Below are 9,293 nucleotides of genomic sequence, written 5' to 3'. Positions count from 1 at the left end.
AAAATGTATGCAAAATAGTTTAAACCGACAAAATAGGTGAATTTAAAATGCCATAATATGTCTTTTGAAAGTGTGCCAAATATATGTGTCGTTTGGAAAAATGAGAAGCTAATTTGATGTACAGGAAGTGTTTAAAGTTCATTGTTTACTTTTGTGGCAATACATTAAAAGATACCTCTTTGGGTGAATATATAAAGCAACCTCTATTTCATTTAATAGTAACTTGATAATCAAGTACCATTCAATATTTGCTCTATAGTATAAAGAGTGAAAAACCACATATACAAGCATGTGAGTAGAGAGATATTGGATCTTAGTCCAGTAACATGGCAAGCCATTGTTGGTCCAGGGTTAAGTTTTGAAACAGATTTTTTAAAAAGTTTTAATTTAAAACTCTCAGTTGTTTGAAACATGGAAACAAAGTGTAATGCAAAATGCATCTATTTGTTGAGGTACATGAAGATTTATGTGTTATATAGTACAACATGATATTTTATTGGCGATTAATTGATCAAAACTGTCTCACTGAAATTCTGTTTAACATTTTTATTTCCTGTGCTCGCTTCGGCAGCACATATACTAAAATTGGAACAATACAGAGAAGATTAGCATGGCTCCTGAGCAAGGATGACACACAAATTCGTGAAGTATTCATATTTAAAAAAAAATTTTTTTATTTCCTTGGTTAAGAGTCTGGATATTAACTACTGGGTATTTACCCCAAAGATACAGATGTAGTGAAAAGAAGGGCCATCTGTACCCCAATGTTCATAGCAGCAATGGCCGCAGTCACCAAACTGTGGAAAGAACCAAGATGCCCTTCAATGGACGAATGGATAAGGAAGATGTGGTCCATATACACTATGGAGTATTATGCCTCATCAGAAAGGATGAATACCCAACTTTTGTAGCAACATGGACGGGACTGGAAGAGATTATGCTGAGTGAAATAAGTCAAGCAGAAAGAGTCGATTATCTCCTGGTTTCACTTACTTGTGGAGCATAAGAAATAACATAAGAAATAACATGGAGGACATGGGGAGATGGAGAGGAGAAGGGAGTTGGGGGAAATTGGAACGGGAGGTGAACCATGAGAGACTATGCACTCTGAGAAACAATCTGAGGGTTTTGAAGGGGCGGGGAGTGGGAAGTTGGGTGAGCCTGGTGGTGGGTATTATGGAGGGCATGTATTGCATGGAGCACTGGGTGTGGTGCATAAAGGATGAATTCTGGTACACTGAAAAGAAATTAAAAAAATAAAAAATTAAAATTAAAAATAAATAAAATAATTGACAATAACCACTACCAAAATGCAAAAAAAAAAAAAAAAAGAGGCTGCATATTAAAAAAATTGCCACCACTTTCCTCTCACTAAGTTTAGTAACATGGCATTATGGCTTGTCCTTCAAATTTTATGTTGGGCTCAGTTTCTAGACTATTATTCAGCAGCTCAACCTATAAAACTTTCTAACTTCAAAGGAAAAGAGATTCCAGAAAGCAATACCTGCCATTCTCCTTGCAGAGGGAAAGAGACATATCTTCATGAAGACATCCAGTAACAGAATTTCAGGCATTTAGTATAGGGAGAAATCACAAGTAGATGGAGAGGCAGGCAGAGAGAGAGAGAGAGAGGGAAGCAGGCTCCCTGCTGAGCAGAGAGCCCGATGCGGGACTCGATCCCAGGACCCTGAGATCATGACCTGAGCCGAAGGCAGCGGCTTAACCCACTGAGCCACCCAGGCGCCCCAGGCATTTAGTATAGGGATTATGGAGTTTCAGCCAAGATTCAAGATCATCTCCAACCTTCTGAAATCATACTACATATAAAGGAATCTTGTAGTCCCACCTTGGGTAGATGTTAGATTTCTATAGTTTTCCATCACCATTTAATAACAATATCCATAATAGATGTACCCACAGTCAATGGAGTATGTATTGAAATAGTGATAATCTGTTTTCCCTTTCTTCTTTTTGTCAGGCTTAGGTCTATTTTGGACAAAACCATTCCTTTCTTCCCCAGGGCCTGATTTCTAGTCCCCTTCACCTCTGCTCTCTCCTTCTACCTATTCCTTCCCCAGCCAGAAGTTTTCACACCCCCCCTCTTGAGCACTCTTCCTTTCCTGCCATACCTACTTCCCTAGTTTACCTAACCCTAACTTTCAACCTTTCCAGGTCCAAGGTCTCAACTAACTAATATAATCAATCAGTGTTAAAATGTGCTAGTGGCTCAGGTATTTAAATTGGTTCATCATTCAAAAAAATCAATGTAATATATCACTTTAACAGACTGAAAAAGAAAAATTACATGGTCATATCCATAGATGCAGATAAAGTATTTGATAAAATCCAATACTATTCATGGTAAAAACTCTCAATAAACTATGGATAGAAGGGAACACCTCAACTCAATGAAGAATATCTACAAAAACCTATAGCTAGCATCATACTTATTAGTGAGAAATGTGAAGCTTTCCTACTAAGATCAGGCAAGGATGTCTCTTCTCACCACAGATGACATGATTGTCAATGTAGAAAATCTGAAAAAAAATTGGAAAAAATATTCCTGGAATAATAAGCAATTTATAGCAAGTTTGAAGGATACAGGAAAATATTCAAAAGTTAATCACCTTCCTATATACCAGAGATGAACAAGTAGAATTTGAAAATGTAAACATAATACCACTTGCATTAGCACCCCAAAAGTGAAAATTTAGATGTAAATCTAACAAAATATGTACAAGTTCTATGTGAGGGAAATCACAAAATTCTGATGAATAAAATCAAAGAACTAAATACATGGAGAGATATTCCATGTTCATAGATAAGACCCAATATTGTCAAGATGCCAGTTCTTCCCAACTTGATCTGTAGATTTAATGCAATTCCAATAAAATCCCAGAAAGTTATTCTATAGATATCAACAAATTGATTCTAAAGTTTATGTGAAAAGGCAAAAGGCCCAGAATAACCAACACAATATTGAAGGAGAAGAACAAAGTTGGAGGACTGACGCTACACAGCTTCAAGATTTATTATAAAGCTACAGTAATGAAGAGTTTGTATTGGTGGAAGAATACACAAATAGATCCATGGATTAGAGCAGAGGGCCTAGAAATAGACCCACATAAGTATAGTCAACTGATCTTTGACAAGAAGTAGAGACAATACAATGGAGCAAAGATAATCTTTTCAACAATGGTACTCGGGCAAGTGAATATCCACCTGCAAAAAGAAATCTGGACACAGACCTTATACCCGTCATAAAAATTAAAATAAATAAAAAAACTAAAATTTAAAGTGGAAAACTATGAAAATGCTAGAAGATAACATAGGAGAATACCTAGATAATCTTGGGTATGGCAATGATTTTTTTTTTTTTTTTTTTGAGATTGGGTTAGCCCGTTTAAAGTGTCTATCATTTACTGATTATTTCTTAAATGCCAGACAGATTATCCTACAATGTAGAAAAGTGATACAGAGTTAGTGAACTGTCCAAAGCTTCAGGGCTGTGAAGAGTCAGAAACAGGATCAAAGCCCAAGACGGGTCTCAGACCCCGTATCTTTCCACCATTCCCTGAGGCCTCTAGATTACTAGTTTATCATGAAAGGATACAGGGGTAGCCAGATGGAAGAGATGCATAGGGTAAGGTGTGTGAAAAGTGGGGAGAAGTTTCCATGTCCTGTTCAGTTTTACCACCTCCCAGAATCTTCATGTCCTCACCAATTCAGAAGCCTGGCAATGACTTTTTAGACATGACGAAGGCACAATTCATGAAAGAAATAAATAATTGATAAACTAGAATTCATTAAAATGAAAAATTTCTGCTATCTGAAAGTGTCAAGAAAGTGAGAAAACCACAAAGAAAATATTTGCAAAAGCCATATCTGACAAAGGACTGTTATCCAAAATATATGAAAAACTCTTAAAACTCAACAAGAAAACAAACAGCCTGATTAAAGAGTGTTTCAAAGATCCTAAGAGACCTCTCACCAAAAAAGATGTACAGGTGATAAGTAAGCACATGAAAAGACGCTCCACATCATATGTCATCAGGGAAATGCAAATGAAAACAACAATGAGATACCATTAAACCCCTATTAGAATGGCCAAAACCTGGAACACTGACAACACCAAATGCTGACAAGGATGTGGAAAAACAGACACTCTCCTTTACTGATGGTGAGAAGGCAAAATGGTACAGACACTGTGGAGGACAGTTTAGTGGTTTCTTACAAAACAAAACACACTCTTACAATACGATCCAGCAGTTGAGTCCTTGGCATTTACCCAAAGAAGTTGAAAACTTATGTCCACACAGAAACCTGCACATGGACATTTATAGCAACTTTATTCATAATTGCCCAAAGTCAGAAGCAACCAAGACATTCTTCAGTAGGTAAATGGATAAATAAACCTACAACAGCACTAAAAAAAAAAAAAAACTGTCTTAATTTTTTTTTTTAATGTGCTAATGGAAGACGACTACGGGCTCTCCCAGGTAGTCAGTGTTTTCTATCTGATTTCCAGAGACAAGACACCAAAAAAGTGTTTTCTTTCTGCATTACAGAATGTGAATTGATGATGTCTCTAGGTGCATTATTTTTTAGCAGATTGGTGAAAGAGGTAGTGATCAGATTTTTAAAACACCAAAACATATTTCTAAACCCATCCTACCTGGAAGTTTCTTCTTTCCTATTCTCTTTCTTCCCATCATTTTACTTTCTAACTTCCTCTTTCTCGCGGTTTTTGTTTCCTTTTCCCTCAGATTATTAACATTAGCACGGCACAAACGGATTACTCTGATAAGCACAAGTAAGGGCCTCACTTGACCCATTTGTAAAAACAGACTTATTTTAGTTCTAGGATGGCTTCCTCTCTTTGAAATGTTTCACAAACTAAAAATACATGTATATTTTATCTAAAAAAAAAAATGAACCCCCCTTGTACCCACATTTGCCCATTATTTGCCTCTCCCTGGTCCTACCCTCCACTCCAAAGAGAATCATTATCCTGAAATTGTGCATGTTTTGGGCTTCATATAATGTACTTTTTATTTCTGCAACTTGCTCTACATCTCAACTTCATCTCAATATCATGTTCATAAGACTCAGCTCTTGAGGGGTGCCTGGCTGGCTCAGTGGGTTAAGCCGCTGCCTTCGGATCAGATCATGATCTCAGGGTCCTGGGATCGAGCCCCGTATCGGGCTCTCTGCTAAGCAGGGAGCCTGCTTCCTCCTCTCTCTCTGCCTGCCTCTCTGCCTGCTTGTGATCTCTCTCTGTCAAATAAATAAATAAAATCTTTAAAAAAAAAAAAAGACTCAGCTCTTGATCTGAGCAGTCATAGTTCATTTATATTGTACCATGAGAGTCTAAAGGATGAACATACTGCCATTTTGTATCTATTCTTTTTTTTTTTAATCCATTCTTTTGTTGAAGGGCATTTGAGTTATTTCCAATTCTTGAATAATATAAATATCAATATTTTTGGTGAACATATGAATGTATTTCTTCTGGGTATACATATAGGGAATGGAATCAGAGGAGATGCCCATCTTTATTTTTATGAGATAATGGCAAACTCTTTTCCAAAGGAGTTATATCAGCTTATATGTTTACCAATAGTATATGAGAGTTCTTTTTGCATCATATCCTAACCAGGATTTGATATTTTCCAACTTTGAAATGTTTGCCAATATGGAGGATGAAAACTGATAACTTCTTTTTTTTTTTTTTTATATTTCATTTATTTATTTGTCAGGGAGAGGGAGAGAGAGAGAGAGAGAGCACACAAGCAGGCAGAGAGGCTGGCAGAGGCAGAGAGAGAAGCAGGCTCCCTGCCAAGCAAGGAGCCCATGCGGGACTCAATCCCAGGACTCTGGGATCATGACCTGAGCCGAAGGCAGCGGCTTAACCCACTGAGCCACCCAGGCGTCCCCGAAAACTGATAACTTCTTGTGATCTTAATTTGTGTTTCCCTGATTACTACTAAGATTAGCATGTTTTTCATACATTTTTGGGGCAGTCATATTACATGTCTGTGAAATGCCTGCTCATGCTTTCTGCTCACTTTTCTTTTGGGTTGTTCTTAACTTTTTATATTGATTTTTTAATATTTTATATGTTCTGGATGCCAATATGTTCATTATGTGTGTTACAAATATCTTCTTCCAGATTATGACTTGTCTTTTCATTTTTTATTGAGGTATGCTTAACATTCAGTGTCATATTCGTTTCAGATATAGTGATTTGACATTTGTATACATTGATAAATGGTTACCACAATTAGTATGTTCCAATCTGTAAATTAATACAATATTATTGACTATATTCCCCATGCTGTACATTAAATACCCACAACTTAGTTATTTTTGTTGCAAGTTATTGGAGCCTTCTTAAAAATTTAAATTCACTTAGCCAACATAATACATACTTAGTTTCAGACGTAGTATTCAATAATTTATCAGTTGTGTATAGCATTCAGTGCTTAGTTATTTTATAACTGGAAATTCTTAATCCTTTTCACCCCCAAAACCCCCCTCTGGCAACCACCAATCTCTTCTATCTATGAGTCTGAATTTTGTTTTGTTTTGTTTTTTAGATTTCATATATAAATGAAACCATGCAGTATTTGTCTTTGTCACATGTACAGACACACACAGATATATATATATATATATATATATATATATATATATATATATATCTGTATATCATATCTATCTATCTATCTATCTAATCTTATTTATCCACTTATGTATCCATGGATACTTGGGTTGTTTCCATATCTTAGCTGTTGTAAATAAGGTTGCAATGAACATAGGGATGCATATATGTTTTGGAATTAGTGTTTCCTTTTTCTTCAGATAAATGCTCACTAGAGGAATTGCCAGATCATATGGTACCTCTATTTTTAATTTTTTGAGGAACCTCTGTACTGTTTTCCATAGTAGCTGTACCAATTTACATTCTAATAGAGTTTCTTTTTTCGACATCCTCACCTACATTAATTATTTCTTGTGTTTTTTATTTTAGCTGATAGGTATAAGGTGATACCTCATTGTGATTTTGATTTGCATTGCCCTGGTGATTAGTGATACTGAGCATCTTTTCATGTGCCTATTGGCTTATTAATGGTGGCTTTTTAATAATCAAGTGTTCTTAATTTTAATGTACTAAAATTCATCAAACTTCCTCTGTTAGAACTTTGTGAATCTTGTTTAAGAACCTGGGGTCATAAAATATTTCTTCCATAATTTTTTCTAAAAAACAAAAAATTTTACTTTTCACATTTGAATCTTTAGTGCAAACTGAAACTGAAATTTGGGGGTATGGTATAAGGTATAGATTCCAATTTCATTTTTTTCCCATATAGTTTCCAGTACCATTAATTGACAAACTCTTCTTTTCTGAGTGGTCTGTAATACCACTTCTGTGCTAGAGCAAGTTTCCACATATGTGTGGGTCAACCTCTAGACTCTACATTCTATTTGCCCCTATACCAATCCCATAGTGGCATAATTACTATAGCTTTATATTAAGTTTTAATATCAGGGTAGAGCAGATTTCCTCATTTTGTTATCCTTCTAGAGTGTCTTGGTATTTCTTTTCTTTCTTTTTTTTTTTTTTTTTTGTGTGTGTGTCTGTGTGTCTTGGTATTTCTTGACCTTTGCTATTCTACACCTGACTTTAGAATCAGCTTGCCAAGCTCTGTTGGGATTTTAGTTGGAATTACATTGATTTTTAGATCAATTTGGAGAATATTTATACCATTATAATACTGGTTCTCTCTTCCTATTATTATTTCTCTTCTTTTTACTTAAGTCTCATTTGATATTTTCATTTATTATCTTCCTTTAATATCTATTCATAGGTATTTTTAATACACTATTTAGATGATGAATATTTTTAGAATTATATTTTCTGTTTGTGGATTCTAGAAATGTGTTGACTGGGGCAATCTAGATTTGTAATAATTTGTGTGTTCTTTTAGATTTTCTATGTAAACAAACATATTCCCTGAAAATATTGGCACTTTTACTTCTTATTCTCCTTTCCTTCTCCCATTATACCTCCAATACAATACTGAACTGGAAGTAGTAATAACAGTTGGCATCCTTGTCTCATTCATGACTTTGAAAAGAGGGACTTCAGAGAGGAGAGAAAATATTTCACATTTAATGTTTATTCTATGTAATTGGTAGCTGCTTTTTATCAGAATGAAAGGTCCTTCCCATTCCTGGTTTGCTAAGCATTGCTTAAAATCATGAATTCTTTTTGCTGTATGTCAAACATTTTTTCTACATTGGTCAAAACATTCTTGTGCTTTTTCTCCTTCATTTTGTTAATATGACAATGATAAAAGATTTTCTAATATTGAACTAATTCTGCTTTCCTGAAATAAACTTAATTGCATCATGGTTTATTACTTTTTTTTTTAATAATTTTATTTTATTTATTTGACAGACCAAGATCACAAGTAGGCAGAGAGTCAGGCAGAGAGAGAGAGAGAGAAGGAGGGAGGAGGAAGCAGGCTCTCTGGTGAGCAGAGAGCCCGATGTGGGGCTCGAACCCAGGACCTTAGGATCATGGACTGAGCCGAAGGCAGAGGCCCAACCCACTGAGCCACCCAGGTGCCCCGCTTTATTACCTTTTTTATACTAAATTCAGGCTCCCAACATTTTATCTGTGATTTTTACATCCATGTTCATGAGAAAAATTGCCCTGTAAATGTTTATCCTTAGAGTGCCCATATCTGCCCTTTGGTATTATGGCAATACTTGCTTTCCAAAATGAGTTAGGTAGTGTTCTCTGATTTTCTGTTATCTAGAAGAGTTTAAGACTGGAAATCTGTTCTTTGAATGCTTGTCCCATTTGTTTCTGTGCTTTTTGATTTAATTCCTTTCATCCCACTCCCAAGTCTTCCTTACCCACACCTCTTCCATCTTTCTCTTTAGTTGTTCCCTCCCGCTCTATTCACTTTCTTCTTCCTTAGAGAGCTTCTTGGACTTAAAAGCATCAAGGAAATTGTACTGAAGCCCAAGTTTCAAGATATTTTAACTGATGTTTTTAACATTTCCAAATATAACATTTCTTTGTGTTCAGTGTGACCAATTAGTACTGCCTAGATGTGAAAAAAAATCTTGCAGTCATTTAAAATAATACTGATTGTTAAATGAGAATTTCAGTCCTCTGTTCATAACTACTTATTTTGAAATATTTTTGAAATCAATTCAGTCACATTCATAACACGATAATTCTAGACCTCTCTGCCTTGTGACACTCAACAATGAAG

At 35.4% G+C, this 9,293-nt stretch overlaps 1 non-coding gene across 1 annotated transcript; it reads left to right on the top strand.

The window, feature by feature from the left end:
- Positions 1-555: 555 nt before the first annotated feature.
- Positions 556-662, top strand: LOC123388039. Its single transcript, XR_006602573.1, has one exon. It is a non-coding gene; the product is annotated as a U6 spliceosomal RNA (small nuclear RNA).
- Positions 663-9,293: the final 8,631 nt, after the last annotated feature.

This window comes from Mustela putorius, unplaced genomic scaffold (genome assembly GCF_011764305.1).
Source record: "Mustela putorius furo isolate JIRA1106 unplaced genomic scaffold, ASM1176430v1.1 tig00003869_pilon_pilon_pilon, whole genome shotgun sequence".
Taxonomy (NCBI): Eukaryota; Metazoa; Chordata; class Mammalia; order Carnivora; family Mustelidae; genus Mustela; species Mustela putorius.
This window is presented reverse-complemented; position numbering and strand designations above follow the sequence as displayed.